This window comes from Oncorhynchus keta, chromosome 23 (assembly GCF_023373465.1).
Source record: "Oncorhynchus keta strain PuntledgeMale-10-30-2019 chromosome 23, Oket_V2, whole genome shotgun sequence".
NCBI lineage: Eukaryota > Metazoa > Chordata > Actinopteri > Salmoniformes > Salmonidae > Oncorhynchus > Oncorhynchus keta.
In genome coordinates this window covers 44390200-44409167 of record NC_068443.1, presented here as the reverse complement: position 1 = coordinate 44409167, position 18968 = coordinate 44390200, and the positions used below count along the sequence as shown (strand labels likewise).

The 18968-nt window shown below is 40.9% G+C and overlaps 1 protein-coding gene and 1 long non-coding RNA gene across 5 annotated transcripts in view; one reads left to right on the top strand and one right to left on the bottom strand.

Moving 5' to 3' along the window:
* pex5lb (peroxisomal biogenesis factor 5-like b) overlaps positions 1-18968 on the bottom strand; it is a 272913-nt gene that overhangs the window by 143278 nt on the left and 110667 nt on the right. The gene's annotated exons all lie outside the window — the stretch shown is intronic.
* LOC127911069 (uncharacterized) lies at positions 3584-5744 on the top strand. The gene is made up of 3 exons (XR_008077529.1): positions 3584-3905; positions 4069-4133; positions 5388-5744. It is a non-coding gene; the product is annotated as an uncharacterized LOC127911069 (long non-coding RNA).

Here is an 18968-nt window from a genome sequence, read left to right as displayed (position 1 = left end):
TGTGTTACTGCTGAATTAACAACTTGGGAAACACTTTCTAGGAGAACATGTAATGCATACAAAAGACTTGAGAGACAACCTATTCTAATTCTATCCATCCCCCTGACCCCCTATAAACCTTCTATGCTTGCAGATCTGAGTTGTCTGGATAAGTATAAGCAGACCGTGTAGTGGTAGGACTTCTACCATATTGTTTACTTCTTACAGATTTGCAAACATCAAAGGGTTAGAGCAGTGTTTCCCAAACCTATTATTCTCCTCCCACTTCCACTTAGTTGATCTATTCGGTAACACTTAATTTGGATATTCCATCTATAGATGCTCAACAAAACCATCTGTAGACTATCAGCAGCATTTCAACTGCATATCAGTTACATATTGGTTTCCTTTCATTGTAAGCCGTATAATGACAGCAATCCGTGCTCTGGTTTAATTTCCTAAGCGGCACTGTTTCCACATGCTAATGCTTTAGCCTTTATGGCACAAATACCATTCAAGGCATGGCACCGATACTAGCATTTTTTCACGCATAATGTTCAAATTATCTCAGTGACGTTGTTGAGCTTCACAGTCGATTTACTTTCGTATGATTTGGACACGATGCGTGAAATTGTCCATAGACTGCTTACAGGTATTCAAAGTCGGATTTGCAGTGGGGTCACCACTAGGATGATTATTATTATTTTTTTCACCTTTATTTAACCAGGTAGGCTAGTTGAGAACACCTTTATTTAACCAGGTAGGCTAGTTGAGAACACCTTTATTTAACCAGGTAGGCTAGTTGAGAACACCTTTATTTAACCAGGTAGGCTAGTTGAGAACACCTTTATTTAACCAGGTAGGCCAGTTGAGAACACCTTTATTTAACCAGGTAGGCCAGTTGAGAACACCTTTATTTAACCAGGTAGGCCAGTTGAGAACACCTTTATTTAACCAGGTAGGCTAGTTGAGAACACCTTTATTTAACCAGGTAGGCTAGTTGAGAACACCTTTATTTAACCAGGTAGGCTAGTTGAGAACACCTTTATTTAACCAGGTAGGCTAGTTGAGAACACCTTTATTTAACCAGGTAGGCTAGTTGAGAACACCTTTATTTAACCAGGTAGGCTAGTTGAGAACACCTTTATTTAACCAGGTAGGCTAGTTGAGAACACCTTTATTTAACCAGGTAGGCCAGTTGAGAACACCTTTATTTAACCAGGTAGGCTAGTTGAGAACACCTTTATTTAACCAGGTAGGCTAGTTGAGAACACCTTTATTTAACCAGGTAGGCTAGTTGAGAACACCTTTATTTAACCAGGTAGGCTAGTTGAGAACACCTTTATTTAACCAGGTAGGCTAGTTGAGAACACCTTTATTTAACCAGGTAGGCTAGTTGAGAACACCTTTATTTAACCAGGTAGGCTAGTTGAGAACACCTTTATTTAACCAGGTAGGCCAGTTGAGAACACCTTTATTTAACCAGGTAGGCCAGTTGAGAACACCTTTATTTAACCAGGTAGGCTAGTTGAGAACACCTTTATTTAACCAGGTAGGCTAGTTGAGAACACCTTTATTTAACCAGGTAGGCCAGTTGAGAACACCTTTATTTAACCAGGTAGGCTAGTTGAGAACACCTTTATTTAACCAGGTAGGCTAGTTGAGAACACCTTTATTTAACCAGGTAGGCCAGTTGAGAACACCTTTATTTAACCAGGTAGGCTAGTTGAGAACACCTTTATTTAACCAGGTAGGCTAGTTGAGAACACCTTTATTTAACCAGGTAGGCCAGTTGAGAACACCTTTATTTAACCAGGTAGGCTAGTTGAGAACACCTTTATTTAACCAGGTAGGCTAGTTGAGAACACCTTTATTTAACCAGGTAGGCTAGTTGAGAACACCTTTATTTAACCAGGTAGGCCAGTTGAGAACACCTTTATTTAACCAGGTAGGCTAGTTGAGAACACCTTTATTTAACCAGGTAGGCTAGTTGAGAACACCTTTATTTAACCAGGTAGGCTAGTTGAGAACACCTTTATTTAACCAGGTAGGCTAGTTGAGAACACCTTTATTTAACCAGGTAGGCTAGTTGAGAACGCCTTTATTTAACCAGGTAGGCTAGTTGAGCACACCTTTATTTAACCAGGTAGGCTAGTTGAGAACACCTTTATTTAACCAGGTAGGCCAGTTGAGAACACCTTTATTTAACCAGGTAGGCTAGTTGAGAACGCCTTTATTTAACCAGGTAGGCTAGTTGAGAACACCTTTATTTAACCAGGTAGGCTAGTTGAGAACGCCTTTATTTAACCAGGTAGGCTAGTTGAGAACGCCTTTATTTAACCAGGTAGGCTAGTTGAGCACACCTTTATTTAACCAGGTAGGCTAGTTGAGAACACCTTTATTTAACCAGGTAGGCTAGTTGAGCACACCTTTATTTAACCAGGTAGGCTAGTTGAGAACACCTTTATTTAACCAGGTAGGCTAGTTGAGAACACCTTTATTTAACCAGGTAGGCCAGTTGAGAACACCTTTATTTAACCAGGTAGGCCAGTTGAGAACACCTTTATTTAACCAGGTAGGCTAGTTGAGAACACCTTTATTTAACCAGGTAGGCCAGTTGAGAACACCTTTATTTAACCAGGTAGGCCAGTTGAGAACACCTTTATTTAACCAGGTAGGCTAGTTGAGAACACCTTTATTTAACCAGGTAGGCCAGTTGAGAACACCTTTATTTAACCAGGTAGGCTAGTTGAGAACACCTTTATTTAACCAGGTAGGCTAGTTGAGAACACCTTTATTTAACCAGGTAGGCTAGTTGAGAACACCTTTATTTAACCAGGTAGGCTAGTTGAGAACACCTTTATTTAACCAGGTAGGCTAGTTGAGAACACCTTTATTTAACCAGGTAGGCTAGTTGAGAACACCTTTATTTAACCAGGTAGGCTAGTTGAGAACACCTTTATTTAACCAGGTAGGCTAGTTGAGAACGCCTTTATTTAACCAGGTAGGCTAGTTGAGAACACCTTTATTTAACCAGGTAGGCTAGTTGAGAACACCTTTATTTAACCAGGTAGGCTAGTTGAGAACACCTTTATTTAACCAGGTAGGCTAGTTGAGAACACCTTTATTTAACCAGGTAGGCTAGTTGAGAACACCTTTATTTAACCAGGTAGGCCAGTTGAGAACACCTTTATTTAACCAGGTAGGCTAGTTGAGAACACCTTTATTTAACCAGGTAGGCTAGTTGAGAACACCTTTATTTAACCAGGTAGGCTAGTTGAGAACACCTTTATTTAACCAGGTAGGCCAGTTGAGAACACCTTTATTTAACCAGGTAGGCTAGTTGAGAACACCTTTATTTAACCAGGTAGGCTAGTTGAGAACACCTTTATTTAACCAGGTAGGCTAGTTGAGAACACCTTTATTTAACCAGGTAGGCTAGTTGAGAACGCCTTTATTTAACCAGGTAGGCTAGTTGAGAACGCCTTTATTTAACCAGGTAGGCTAGTTGAGCACACCTTTATTTAACCAGGTGGCCAGTTGAGAACACCTTTATTTAACCAGGTAGGCTAGTTGAGAACACCCTTATTTAACCAGGTGGCTAGTTGAGAACACCTTTATTTAACCAGGTAGGCTAGTTGAGAACACCTTTATTTAACCAGGTAGGCCAGTTGAGAACACCTTTATTTAACCAGGTAGGCCAGTTGAGAACACCTTTATTTAACCAGGTAGGCTAGTTGAGAACACCTTTATTTAACCAGGTAGGCTAGTTGAGAACACCTTTATTTAACCAGGTAGGCTAGTTGAGAACACCTTTATTTAACCAGGTAGGCCAGTTGAGAACACCTTTATTTAACCAGGTAGGCTAGTTGAGAACACCTTTATTTAACCAGGTAGGCTAGTTGAGAACGCCTTTATTTAACCAGGTAGGCTAGTTGAGCACACCTTTATTTAACCAGGTGGCCAGTTGAGAACACCTTTATTTAACCAGGTAGGCTAGTTGAGAACACCCTTATTTAACCAGGTGGCTAGTTGAGAACACCTTTATTTAACCAGGTAGGCTAGTTGAGAACACCTTTATTTAACCAGGTGGCCAGTTGAGAACACCTTTATTTAACCAGGTAGGCCAGTTGAGAACACCTTTATTTAACCAGGTAGGCTAGTTGAGAACACCTTTATTTAACCAGGTAGGCTAGTTGAGAACACCTTTATTTAACCAGGTAGGCTAGTTGAGAACACCTTTATTTAACCAGGTAGGCCAGTTGAGAACACCTTTATTTAACCAGGTAGGCCAGTTGAGAACACCTTTATTTAACCAGGTAGGCTAGTTGAGAACACCTTTATTTAACCAGGTAGGCTAGTTGAGAACACCTTTATTTAACCAGGTAGGCTAGTTGAGAACACCTTTATTTAACCAGGTAGGCTAGTTGAGAACACCTTTATTTAACCAGGTAGGCTAGTTGAGAACACCTTTATTTAACCAGGTAGGCTAGTTGAGAACACCTTTATTTAACCAGGTAGGCTAGTTGAGAACACCTTTATTTAACCAGGTAGGCTAGTTGAGAACACCTTTATTTAACCAGGTAGGCCAGTTGAGAACACCTTTATTTAACCAGGTAGGCTAGTTGAGAACACCTTTATTTAACCAGGTAGGCCAGTTGAGAACACCTTTATTTAACCAGGTAGGCCAGTTGAGAACACCTTTATTTAACCAGGTAGGCTAGTTGAGAACACCTTTATTTAACCAGGTAGGCTAGTTGAGAACACCTTTATTTAACCAGGTAGGCTAGTTGAGAACACCTTTATTTAACCAGGTAGGCCAGTTGAGAACACCTTTATTTAACCAGGTAGGCTAGTTGAGAACACCTTTATTTAACCAGGTAGGCTAGTTGAGAACACCTTTATTTAACCAGGTAGGCTAGTTGAGAACACCTTTATTTAACCAGGTAGGCTAGTTGAGAACACCTTTATTTAACCAGGTAGGCTAGTTGAGAACACCTTTATTTAACCAGGTAGGCTAGTTGAGAACACCTTTATTTAACCAGGTAGGCTAGTTGAGAACACCTTTATTTAACCAGGTAGGCTAGTTGAGAACACCTTTATTTAACCAGGTAGGCTAGTTGAGAACACCTTTATTTAACCAGGTAGGCCAGTTGAGAACACCTTTATTTAACCAGGTAGGCTAGTTGAGAACACCTTTATTTAACCAGGTAGGCTAGTTGAGAACACCTTTATTTGACCAGGTAGGCTAGTTGAGAACACCTTTATTTAGCCAGGTAGGCTAGTTGAGAACACCTTTATTTAACCAGGTAGGCCAGTTGAGAACACCTTTATTTAACCAGGTAGGCTAGTTGAGAACACCTTTATTTAACCAGGTAGGCTAGTTGAGAACACCTTTATTTAACCAGGTAGGCCAGTTGAGAACACCTTTATTTAACCAGGTAGGCCAGTTGAGAACACCTTTATTTAACCAGGTAGGCCAGTTGAGAACACCTTTATTTAACCAGGTAGGCTAGTTGAGAACACCTTTATTTAACCAGGTAGGCTAGTTGAGAACACCTTTATTTAACCAGGTAGGCCAGTTGAGAACACCTTTATTTAACCAGGTAGGCCAGTTGAGAACACCTTTATTTAACCAGGTAGGCCAGTTGAGAACACCTTTATTTAACCAGGTAGGCTAGTTGAGAACACCTTTATTTAACCAGGTAGGCTAGTTGAGAACACCTTTATTTAACCAGGTAGGCTAGTTGAGAACACCTTTATTTAACCAGGTAGGCTAGTTGAGAACACCTTTATTTAACCAGGTAGGCTAGTTGAGAACACCTTTATTTAACCAGGTAGGCTAGTTGAGAACACCTTTATTTAACCAGGTAGGCTAGTTGAGAACACCTTTATTTAACCAGGTAGGCTAGTTGAGAACACCTTTATTTAACCAGGTAGGCTAGTTGAGAACACCTTTATTTAACCAGGTAGGCCAGTTGAGAACACCTTTATTTAACCAGGTAGGCTAGTTGAGAACACCTTTATTTAACCAGGTAGGCTAGTTGAGAACACCTTTATTTGACCAGGTAGGCTAGTTGAGAACACCTTTATTTAGCCAGGTAGGCTAGTTGAGAACACCTTTATTTAACCAGGTAGGCTAGTTGAGAACACCTTTATTTAACCAGGTAGGCTAGTTGAGAACACCTTTATTTAACCAGGTAGGCTAGTTGAGAACACCTTTATTTAACCAGGTAGGCTAGTTGAGAACACCTTTATTTAACCAGGTAGGCTAGTTGAGAACACCTTTATTTAACCAGGTAGGCTAGTTGAGAACACCTTTATTTAACCAGGTAGGCCAGTTGAGAACACCTTTATTTAACCAGGTAGGCTAGTTGAGAACACCTTTATTTAACCAGGTAGGCTAGTTGAGAACACCTTTATTTAACCAGGTAGGCTAGTTGAGAACACCTTTATTTAACCAGGTAGGCTAGTTGAGAACACCTTTATTTAACCAGGTAGGCTAGTTGAGAACACCTTTATTTAACCAGGTAGGCTAGTTGAGAACACCTTTATTTAACCAGGTAGGCTAGTTGAGAACACCTTTATTTAACCAGGTAGGCTAGTTGAGAACACCTTTATTTAACCAGGTAGGCTAGTTGAGAACACCTTTATTTAACCAGGTAGGCTAGTTGAGAACACCTTTATTTAACCTGGTAGGCTAGTTGAGAACACCTTTATTTAACCAGGTAGGCTAGTTGAGAACACCTTTATTTAACCAGGTAGGCTAGTTGAGAACACCTTTATTTAACCAGGTAGGCTAGTTGAGAACACCTTTATTTAACCAGGTAGGCTAGTTGAGAACACCTTTATTTAACCAGGTAGGCTAGTTGAGAACACCTTTATTTAACCAGGTAGGCTAGTTGAGAACACCTTTATTTAACCAGGTAGGCTAGTTGAGAACACCTTTATTTAACCAGGTAGGCTAGTTGAGAACACCTTTATTTAACCAGGTAGGCTAGTTGAGAACACCTTTATTTAACCAGGTAGGCCAGTTGAGAACACCTTTATTTAACCAGGTAGGCTAGTTGAGAACACCTTTATTTAACCAGGTAGGCTAGTTGAGAACACCTTTATTTAACCAGGTAGGCTAGTTGAGAACAAGTTCTCAATTGCAACTGCGACCTGGCCAAGATAAAGCATAGCAGTGTGAACAGACAACACACAAAGTTACACATGGAGTAAACAATTAACAAGTCAATAACACAGTAGAAAAAAATATGTAGAGGAGACCAGCCGACTAGAGCATACAGGTCGCAGTGGTGGGTGGTATAAGGTTCTTTAGTAACAAAACGGATGGCACCGTGATAAACTGCATCCAGTTTGCTGAGTAGACTATTGGAAGCTATTTTGTAGATGACAATCGCCGAAGTCGAGGATCGGTAGGATAGTCAGTTTTACTAGGGTAAGTTTGGCGGCGTGAGTGAAGGAGGCTTTGTTGCGGAATAGAAAGCCGACTCTAGATTTGATTTTCGATTGGAGATGTTTGATATGAGTCTGGAAGGAGAGTTTACAGTCTAGCCAGACACCTAGGTACTTATAGATGTCCACATATTCAAGGTCGGAACCATCCAGGGCGGTGATGCTCGTCAGGCGTGCGGGTGCAGGCAGCGAACGGTTGAAAAGCATGCATTTGGTTTTACTAGCGTTTAAGAGCAGTTGGAGGCCACGGAAGGAGTGTTGTATGTCATTGAAGCTCGTTTGGAGGTTAGATAGCACAGTGTCCAATGGCAGGCCGGAAGTATATAGAATGGTGTCGTCTGCTTAGAGGTGGATCAGGGTGGATCAGGGAATTGCCCGCAGCAAGAGCAACATCATTGATATATACAGATATATACAGAGAAAAGAGTCGGCCCGAGAATTGAACCCTGTGGCACCCCCATAGAGACTGCCAGAGGACCGGACAGCATGCCCTCCGATTTGACACACTGAACTCTGTCTGCAAAGTAATTGGTGAACCAGGCAAGGCAGCCATCCGAAAAACCGAGGCTACCGAGTCTGCCGATAAGAATATGGTGATTGACAGAGTCGAAAGCAAAAATAGCAAAAATTAAGAGTACAGTTTATTCTATGGGACAATATACATTGAGTTTACAAAACATTAAGAACACCTGCACTTTACATAACATAGATTTCACTTGGATTCACTTGGCCAGTCTATGATGTCACTTCAATCAGTGTAGATGAATGGGAGAAAACAGGTTAAAGAAGGATTTTTAAGCCTTGCGACAATTGAAACATGGATTGTGTATGTGTGCCATTCAGATGGTGAATGGTCAAGACAAAAGTGTCTTTGAACAGGGTACGGTAGTAGGTGCCAGGCACACTGGTTTCGTGTCAAGAACTGCAACGCTCGTTTTTTTACGCTCAGCTGCTGGAGCGCGTGCTACGGATGGGTGTTGCCATCGTGACCAGTGAACTGAGATAAGGCAGAGCTTTACCTAGCATGGACTTGTAGATGACCTGGAGCCAGTGTGTTTTTTTACGCTAAACAGTTTCCCGTGTGTATTTAGAATGGACCAAAAGGACACAACTGTGGGAAGCATTGGAGTCAACATGAGCCAGCATCCCTGTGGAACGCCTTCGACACCTTGTAGAGTTGACTCCAACTTGACACCCTGATGAACTGAGGCTGATCTGACGGGAAAAGGGGGAATGCAACTGAATATTAGTTTTCTTAATGTTTTATACACCGTGTAAAAACGTTACTGATAAAAAACAAATATTAAAAAAAAAAAATACAATTTTATTGAGTAAGTGCATATACTGGTTTTCCTAGAGAGATGAAAATGCAATAACTGAAGGTTATTTGTTGATGTGAATTTCCGGTGAAAGAAATGGGTTCCCAGAAATTCTAGTAGAAAAAAATGGTGTCCCTGCTGAAAAAATTGAATACCACTGGTTTACAGGGTAAAGAAGCCAACGGAATTGTGTAATTTGGGTGAACTATCCCTTTAACAGCATTCTAGTAACTATTTGTAGATACGCTTTGGGACTGTCTAAATCAAGTGAAAACACAAGTTGAGCTTAGTCTGTATAGCATAGACCTTCAACTATCTACTTCACATTCAAATATATCTCAATTGATGGGCATGTTGTAATTGTGCAATTACCATTTAATTACTCTAGTAACGCTCTGTAGACATGCATTGGGACTATGGAAATAAAGTGATTAAGTTAATATGCAATAATCAACCAACACATCCAAATGTAGGATTGACTGAAATGACCTTTAGACACTGGAGCACCCAGGGAAATACATCAAGAGGGAAGCTAACAAACAACCACTACGCTTAAACGTGTCTCTTTCCTGTTGGTGATGAAGAAACGCATCAGAAGCATGATGTTAAACTCAATGTTTTAAATTAACAAAAATTGTCTATCAACATTTTTGGCCTAATTGCTAATGGCTGCCAGTGCATGTTGGGCCATTGCTCGAGGAGAGTGAGTGAAAGAGAGAGACATTGCAGCACCAGGGAAGTTTAATTCAATTTGGGGAAAAACTCATGTACGTTTCCTTTTTTTGAACCGGTTCTATCGAATGTAACAAAGTACCATCTTCCTGCAACAAGGAAAACATGTTTGTCCTCATCTTAGTTGAAGGGGGAAGTAGCTCCCCCTTTCTCTTCATCTCTGTGACCTTTACTTTAATATCACCCACCGTGCATAACGTTGCCAGAGGTGTGTTCAGTTCGATGTATAATTAAAAGGAACGACCAGTATAAGAACGGTGAGTTTATGGTGACCCATAGAGCGTTTGTGTATGTGTATGGTGTGTGCTGCACATGGGTGATGCACAACTTTTGCGTTTCAAATGGTCAAAACCATCACAACCTCAGTTTTTCACATTCCTTATGTCCTTGAAAAGTCTACCAAGGACTCCATGTTTGTGTCTCAACGTATATCCACTCTATGAAGCAGAGCTTCCTCTTTAGGGACTTCTTTGACCGGTTTCCATGCCACACTTCCTTCTTGTAAATGTGCCACGCCCTCTCAATATTCTGACTGTGGTTAACCTGTAATCCTCCTTTGAGAAACCTGCAAAGGCTCACCACTTGTCACTGACTAAAATAATCTAACGCTTCACATGCTTCTTGATGACAGCAACCAGGGTCCCCTTGTTCCTCCTCTTCACAAGCCGAGGGATTGTGACGACTGGAGTTGCACCGGATCGCCAACATTTCCGAACACCCATGTGTTTGTCCTCCATGCATTTCCAAAGTGTCCTCTGGTGTACTGGAATTAAATAGTGTCAAAGTATCATTAGTGAACAAGGAATCAACCTACCCATTAAAGAGGCAATCTGCAGTTCAAAAGATAAAGTGAAACCCCACCACAGTTTTGGTAAACAGCTGAGGGATGGAGCTGGAGAAATGTAAATCTCTCAAATTCCTAAACAGAGCTAAGAATGCAATGACTGACCATCCATGATATCAACGTGGGCTTTTTAACAGACAGAAATATTCCTCAGTTTCATCAGCTTTCCGGGTGGCTGGTCTCAGACGATCCCGCAGGTGAAGAAGCCGGATGTGGAGGTCCTGGGCTGGCGTGATTACACGTGGTCTGCAGTGGTGAGGCCGATTAGATGTACTGCCAAATTCTCTAAAACAACGTTGGAGGAGGTTTATGGTAGAGAAATGAACATCTGTGGCATTGTTTTGTGTGACGAAACTGCACATCTTAGAGTGGCCTTTTATTGTCCCCAGCACAATATGCACCTGTGTAATGATCATGCTGTTTAAATCAGCTTTTTGATATGCCACACCTGTCAGGTGGATGGATTATCTTGGCAAAGGAGAAATGCTGACTAAAAAGGATGTAAACAAATTTGTGCACAACAAATTTTCTGGGATCAAAAAACAATTTCTGGGATCTTTATTTCAGCTCATGAAACATGGGACCAACACATGTTTATATTTTTGTTCAGTATATGTTTTGAGGCTATACAGTGTTGTTTACAATTACATGATTTACAAACAATGGAGTAAATCAAGATTATATTTTGGGTTCTGATGGAGTTAGGCAGTTGAACTAAGCTCATGAGGTTTTATTCCTCAGGAATCAATGGCTGTATACTGTATTACAAAGTCCAAATTGGTGATGCACATATTACAGATTAAGGCTTTAAATCGAAGATCTGAACAGCAGTTTTCAAATGAAAAAGTTAGTTATCACTGGAGTGTTTTGTTTATTTAGACTTACCATGAGCGCCAAAAGTATTGGGACAATGACAAATACAGTAATGTGGATGCTACCATGATTACAAATAATCCTGAATTGTGAATAATTATAAGTGAGAAAGTTATCCCCCCCCCCCAAAAAAAATGCTAACCTCCCCTTTTTCGTGGATATCCAAGTGGTAGTTACAGTCTAGTCCCATCGCTGCAACGAAGCGAAGGTCGAGCCGCACTGCTTCTTGATACACTGCTTACTTAACCCGGAAGTCAGCCGCACCAATATTTCGGTGGAAACACTGTACAGCTTGCGACCGAAGTCAGCGTGCATGCGCCCGGCCCGCCACAGGATGCTCTAGAGCGCGATGGGACAAGGACATCCCAGCCGGCCAATCCTTCCCCTAAACCGCAAGACGCTGGGCCAATTGTGCGCTGCCTCATGTGCGATCTCCCAGTCGCGGCTAGCTGCAACCCAGCGTGGGATCGAATCCGGGTCTGTAGTGACGCCTCTTAGCCTGCTGCGCCACATCAGGAGGCCCCTTTACTGTTCTTTATATATTCAGTTTCAATATGGTAACTATTGCATTCATTGTCTGTGTATCAAGTTAAAAACCATCATTTCAAGTTTACCAAAGTTTAATATATTCCACTTCTCAGACGCGTCTAGATTCAGTTCTTAAATTCAGTTCTTCAATTTCAGATTCAAAACCAGAGACAACATCTTGGTACTGTACCTTGCCAGCAAGAAATGGTAAAGAGAACAGAGAATCAAACACTATGTTAAGCAGGTTTCTGGTGTTTTCTGAAGCCAATGTAGCATGTTGAATGCATGTTCTTTATACGAATTAGCATTTTAACTGTTTGGGCTATAAGCCATTATGACCCCATTCTTGAAAGCAAAGTTTCTCTGGAACATGGTGGTGCCTTCTGTTCCCCTCTATGGACACATTAGAAGGAGAGACGGGAAAAAACAGCATTTTGGCCCGCATTACAATATAGTTAAATACCTTTTCTTGCTCTTGTGACTTACTGGGTGCGAACCGGTCTCCTGCATGTCAGACTGTTTTAGCCCACTTAGCTGAAGCCCATCCGAATGAGTACAGGAAGCTAACAAGTCTCCAGCAAGGTTACATTTTGACCTTATACATACTTTTGACCTCATACTCCATCATAGCACCAACATAGCTGACTGCATTTGAACTCAGGCCCACTGCACAACAACACTTTCTGTGGCAAACAGAAGCAGAAGGATCTGTAGTGTGGTGATCCATGCACCTCAATGGAAGTGCAACAGAGGTGGTGTGGTGATCCATGCACCTCAATGGAAGTGCAACAGAGGTGGTGTGGTGATCCATGCACCTCAATGGAAGTGCAACAGAGGTGGTTTGGTGATCCATGCACCTCAATGGAAGTGCAACAGAGGTGGTTTGGTGATCCATGCACCTCAATGGAAGTGCAACAGAGGTGGTTTGGTGATCCATGCACCTCAATGGAAGTGCAACAGAGGTGGTGTGGTGATCCATGCACCTCAATGGAAGTGCAACAGAGGTGGTGTGGTGATCCATGCACCTCAATGGAAGTGCAACAGAGGTGGTGTGGTGATCCATGCACCTCAATGGAAGTGCAACAGAGGTGGTGTGGTGATCCATGCACCTCAATGGAAGTGCAACAGAGGTGGTGTGGTGATCCATGCACCTCAATGGAAGTGCAACAGAGGTGGTGTGGTGATCCATGCACCTCAATGGAAGTGCAACAGAGGTGGTTTGGTGATCCATGCACCTCAATGGAAGTGCAACAGAGGTGGTGTGGTGATCCATGCCTCAATGGAAGTGCAACAGAGGTGGTTTGGTGATCCATGCACCTCAATGGAAGTGCAACAGAGGTTTGGTGATCCATGCACCTCAATGGAAGTGCAACAGAGGTTTGGTGATCCATGCACCTCAATGGAAGTGCAACAGAGGTGGTGTGGTGATCCATGCACCTCAATGGAAGTGCAACAGAGGTGGTTTGGTGATCCATGCACCTCAATGGAAGTGCAACAGAGGTTTGGTGATCCATGCACCTCAATGGAAGTGCAACAGAGGTGTGGTGATCCATGCACCTCAATGGAAGTGCAACAGAGGTGGTGTGGTGATCCATGCACCTCAATGGAAGTGCAACAGAGGTGGTTTGGTGATCCATGCACCTCAATGGAAGTGCAACAGAGGTGGTTTGGTGATCCATGCACCTCAATGGAAGTGCAACAGAGGTGGTTTGGTGATCCATGCACCTCAATGGAAGTGCAACAGAGGTGGTTTGGTGATCCATGCACCTCAATGGAAGTGCAACAGAGGTGGTGTGGTGATCCATGCACCTCAATGGAAGTGCAACAGAGGTGGTGTGGTGATCCATGCACCTCAATGGAAGTGCAACAGAGGTGGTGTGGTGATCCATGCACCTCAATGGAAGTGCAACAGAGGTGGTGTGGTGATCCATGCACCTCAATGGAAGTGCAACAGAGGTGGTGTGGTGATCCATGCACCTCAATGGAAGTGCAACAGAGGTGGTGTGGTGATCCATGCACCTCAATGGAAGTGCAACAGAGGTGGTTTGGTGATCCATGCACCTCAATGGAAGTGCAACAGAGGTGGTGTGGTGATCCATGCACCTCAATGGAAGTGCAACAGAGGTGGTTTGGTGATCCATGCACCTCAATGGAAGTGCAACAGAGGTGGTTTGGTGATCCATGCACCTCAATGGAAGTGCAACAGAGGTTTGGTGATCCATGCACCTCAATGGAAGTGCAACAGAGGTGGTGTGGTGATCCATGCACCTCAATGGAAGTGCAACAGAGGTGGTTTGGTGATCCATGCACCTCAATGGAAGTGCAACAGAGGTTTGGTGATCCATGCACCTCAATGGAAGTGCAACAGAGGTGTGGTGATCCATGCACCTCAATGGAAGTGCAACAGAGGTTTGGTGATCCATGCACCTCAATGGAAGTGCAACAGAGGTTTGGTGATCCATGCACCTCAATGGAAGTGCAACAGAGGTGGTTTGGTGATCCATGCACCTCAATGGAAGTGCAACAGAGGTGTGGTGATCCATGCACCTCAATGGAAGTGCAACAGAGGTGGTGTGGTGATCCATGCACCTCAATGGAAGTGCAACAGAGGTGGTGTGGTGATCCATGCACCTCAATGGAAGTGCAACAGAGGTGGTGTGGTGATCCATGCACCTCAATGGAAGTGCAACAGAGGTGGTGTGGTGATCCATGCACCTCAATGGAAGTGCAACAGAGGTGGTGTGGTGATCCATGCACCTCAATGGAAGTGCAACAGAGGTGGTGTGGTGATCCATGCACCTCAATGGAAGTGCAACAGAGGTGGTGTATCCTCAAAACTCAAATAAACAGAAAATGTAGTATATCAAAATGCACATAAATATCCTGATACGGACCTCAGTCAAAAAGCATATGTATTGTATTTGTTGAGAATATATACTAAATTCAGCAAAAAAAGACACGTCCCTTTTTCAGGAACCTGTCTTTCAAAGATAATTCGTAAAAATCCAACTAACTTCACAGATCTTCATTGTAGAGGGTTTGTAAAGGGTAAACTGTTTCCCATGCTTGTTCAATGAACCATAAATAATGAATGAACATGCACCTGTGGAACGGTCATTAACACACTAACAGCTTACAGACGGTAGGAAATTAAGGTCACAGGGCTTGTAGGCCTGTTGTAAGGCAGGTCCTCACCAGACATCACCAGCAATAACATCGCCTATGGGCACAAACCCACCGTCGCTGGTCCAGAAAGGACTGGCAAAAAGTTTATTCGCGTTTTTCGTCAAAGGAATGAGCGTTACACCGAGGCCTGTACTCTACAATTTTAAAGGCAATGCTACCAAATACTCATTAAGTGTATGTAAACTTCTGACCCACTGGGAATGTGATGAAAGAAATAAATACTGAAGTAAATCACTCTAATATTATTCTGACATTTCACATTCTTAAAATTAAGTGGTGTTCATAACTGACCTAAGACAGGGAATTTTTATTAGGATTAAATGTCAGGAATGATGAAAAACTGACTTGAAATGTATTTGGTTAAGGTGTATGTAAAACTTCCGACTTCAACTGTAGGCCTACTGTTAGCCAACAGATCCGACCCACTTGCTTACAGCTGCACTAGGTTTCCTGTATAGATTAAGACACTGTGGAGCCAGCGTGAGATATAGTTTAGAAAATGCACATCAATCCAGGGATGAGAAATGCACTGTACTACGAATTGCCCCCATTATTCCAACTGTTCCATCCGAGTTTCTGCGAACACGACGATTGAACTAATGCTAGTTTTTTGGTTTGTTATTAAAGTTGTATATATATTTAAAACAACGCACAGCATAAAAATATTGAGCATGACATCCAGACATATCCTCTGAAGGTGTTAAACCTCATACCTTTTAAAGGGTTAATAAATTGTGGTATGATAAACTGTAAGGAGACCTCTGAGTGTGTGGTAACATCTGTTTTGAGTGTTGTCCCCTTCAGACGCTATCAGAAGGCGGAAACCGTGGCTGAGTTTCTGCGGACACGACAGTTTCGTGGTATGATAAACTGTAAGGAGACCTCTGAGTGTGTGGTAACATCTGTTTTGAGTGTTGTCCCCTTCAGACGCTATCAGAAGGCGGAAACCGTGGCTGAGTTTCTGCGGACGCGACAGTTTCCCTGAGAACACAAGGCTACCGCAGGCCTGATGAAAACAGCCTCCTGTCAGAAGATGCTTAGACTCGTTCACCTTGTTATGACCCTATACTTGTGATGAAAGGTCAAGTTTTGGTCAAACCCACTTCCGAGCTTTTAATTGCTGACGAGATGGTTGCTGCTGTCATGGAGAGGTTATATTTATTAAAATGTTGTTACCAGGGAAAGTCATGCAAGGGGGACTGGGGAGGCTATATGAGTTACAGAATGTCTTCGCTCTCACCAGTCATATACTGAACTCTGTACCAACTTCTGCAAGGGGGACTGGGGAGGCTATATGAGTTACAGAATGTCTTCGCTCTCACCAGTCATATACTGAACTCTGTACCAACTTCTGCAAGGGGGACTGGGGAGGCTATATGAGTTACAGAATGTCTTCGCTCTCACCAGTCATATACTGAACTCTGTACCAACTTCTGCAAGGGGGACTGGGGAGGCTATATGAGTTACAGAATGTCTACGCTCTCACCAGTCATATACTGAACTCTGTACCAACTTCTGCAAGGGGGACTGGGGAGGCTATATGAGTTACAGAATGTCTTCGCTCTCACCAGTCATATACTGAACTCTGTACCAACTTCTGCAAGGGGGACTGGGGAGGCTATATGAGTTACAGAATGTCTTCGCTCTCACCAGTCATATACTGAACTCTGTACCAACTTCCGCAAGGGGGACTGGGGAGGCTATATGAGTTACAGAATGTCTTCGCTCTCACCAGTCATATACTGAACTCTGTACCAACTTCCGCAAGGGGGACTGGGGAGGCTATATGAGTTACAGAATGTCTTCGCTCTCACCAGTCATATACTGAACTCTGTACCAACTTCTGCCTACAATTGTATTACTGAGGGATAATCTAAATACTTAAACAAAGAGTGTTTGCTTTCTTCTCCCAATATAAGTTTGATAATTATATAGACCTGATCAATATAAGTTGGATAATTATATATATAATTATATAGACCTGATCAATATAAGTTGGATAATTATATATATAATTATATAGACCTGATCAATATAAGTTGGATAATTATATATATAATTATATAGACCTGATCAATATAAGTTGGATAACTATATATATAATTATATAAACCTGATCAATATAAGTTGGATAATTATATATATAATTATATAGACCTGATCAATATAAGTTGGATAACTATATATATAATTATATAGACCTGATCAATATAAGTTGGATAACTATATATATATAATTATATAGACCTGATCAATATAAGTTGGATAATTATATATATATAATTATATAGACCTGATCAATATAAGTTGGATAATTATATATATAATTATATAGACCTGATCAATATAAGTTGGATAATTATATATATAATTATATAGACCTGATCAATATAAGTTGGATAATTATATATATAATTATATAGACCTGATCAATATAAGTTGGATAATTATATATATATAATTATATAGACCTGATCAATATAAGTTGGATAACTATATATATAATTATATAGACCTGATCAATATAAGTTGGATAATTATATATATAATTATATAGACCTGATCAATATAAGTTGGATAACTATATATATAATTATATAGACCTGATCTGTTGAATGGACCAACACCTCCAACAATACTAAACTACAATGGGTTCAGAAGCAATCAAATAGTATTTTACAAGCTCAAATACTAAACTACAATGGGTTCAGAAGCAATCAAATAGTATTTTACAAGCTCACATACTAAACTACAATGGGTTCAGAAGCAATCAAATAGTATTTTACAAGCTCAAATACTAAACTACAATGGGTTCAGAAGCAATCAAATAGTATTTTACAAGCTCAAATACTAAACTACAATGGGTTCAGAAGCAATCAAATAGTATTTTACAAGCTCAAATACTAAACTACAATGGGTTCAGAAGCAATCAAATAGTATTTTACAAGCTCAAATACTAAACTACAATGGGTTCAGAAGCAATCAAATAGTATTTTACAAGCTCAAATACTAAACTACAATGGGTTCAGAAGCAATCAAATAGTATTTTACAAGCTCACATACTAAACTACAATGGGTTCAGAAGCAATCAAATAGTATTTTACAAGCTCAAATACTAAACTACAATGGGTTCAGAAGCAATCAAATAGTATTTTACAAGCTCAAATACTAAACTACAATGGGTTCAGAAGCAATCAAATGGTATTTTACAAGCTCAAATACTAAACTACAATGGGTTCAGAAGCAATCAAATGGTATTTTACAAGCTCACATACTGAACTACAATGGGTTCAGAAGCAATCAAATGGTATTTTACAAGCTCAAATACTAAACTACAATGGGTTCAGAAGCAATCAAATAGTATTTTACAAGCTCACATACTAAACTACAATGGGTTCAGAAGCAATCAAATAGTATTTTACAAGCTCACATACTAAACTACAATGGGTTCAGAAGCAATCAAATAGTATTTTACAAGCTCACATACTAAACTACAATGGGTTCAGAAGCAATCAAATAGTATTTTACAAGCTCAAATACTAAACTACAATGGGTTCAGAAGCAATCAAATAGTATTTTACAAGCTCAAATACTAAACTACAATGGGTTCAGAAGCAATCAAATAGTATTTTACAAGCTCAAATACTAAACTACAATGGGTTCAGAAGCAATCAAATAGTATTTTACAAGCTCAAATACTAAACTACAATGGGTTCAGAAGCAATCAAATAGTATTTTACAAGCTCAAATACTAAACTACAATGGGTTCAGAAGCAATCAAATAGTATTTTACAAGCTCAAATACTAAACTACAATGGGTTCAGAAGCAATCAAATAGTATTTTACAAGCTCACATACTAAACTACAATGGGTTCAGAAGCAATCAAATAGTATTTTACAAGCTCACATACTAAACTACAATGGGTTCAGAAGCAATCAAATAGTATTTTACAAGCTCAAATACTAAACTACAATGGGTTCAGAAGCAATCAAATAGTATTTTACAAGCTCAAATACTAAACTACAATGGGTTCAGAAGCAATCAA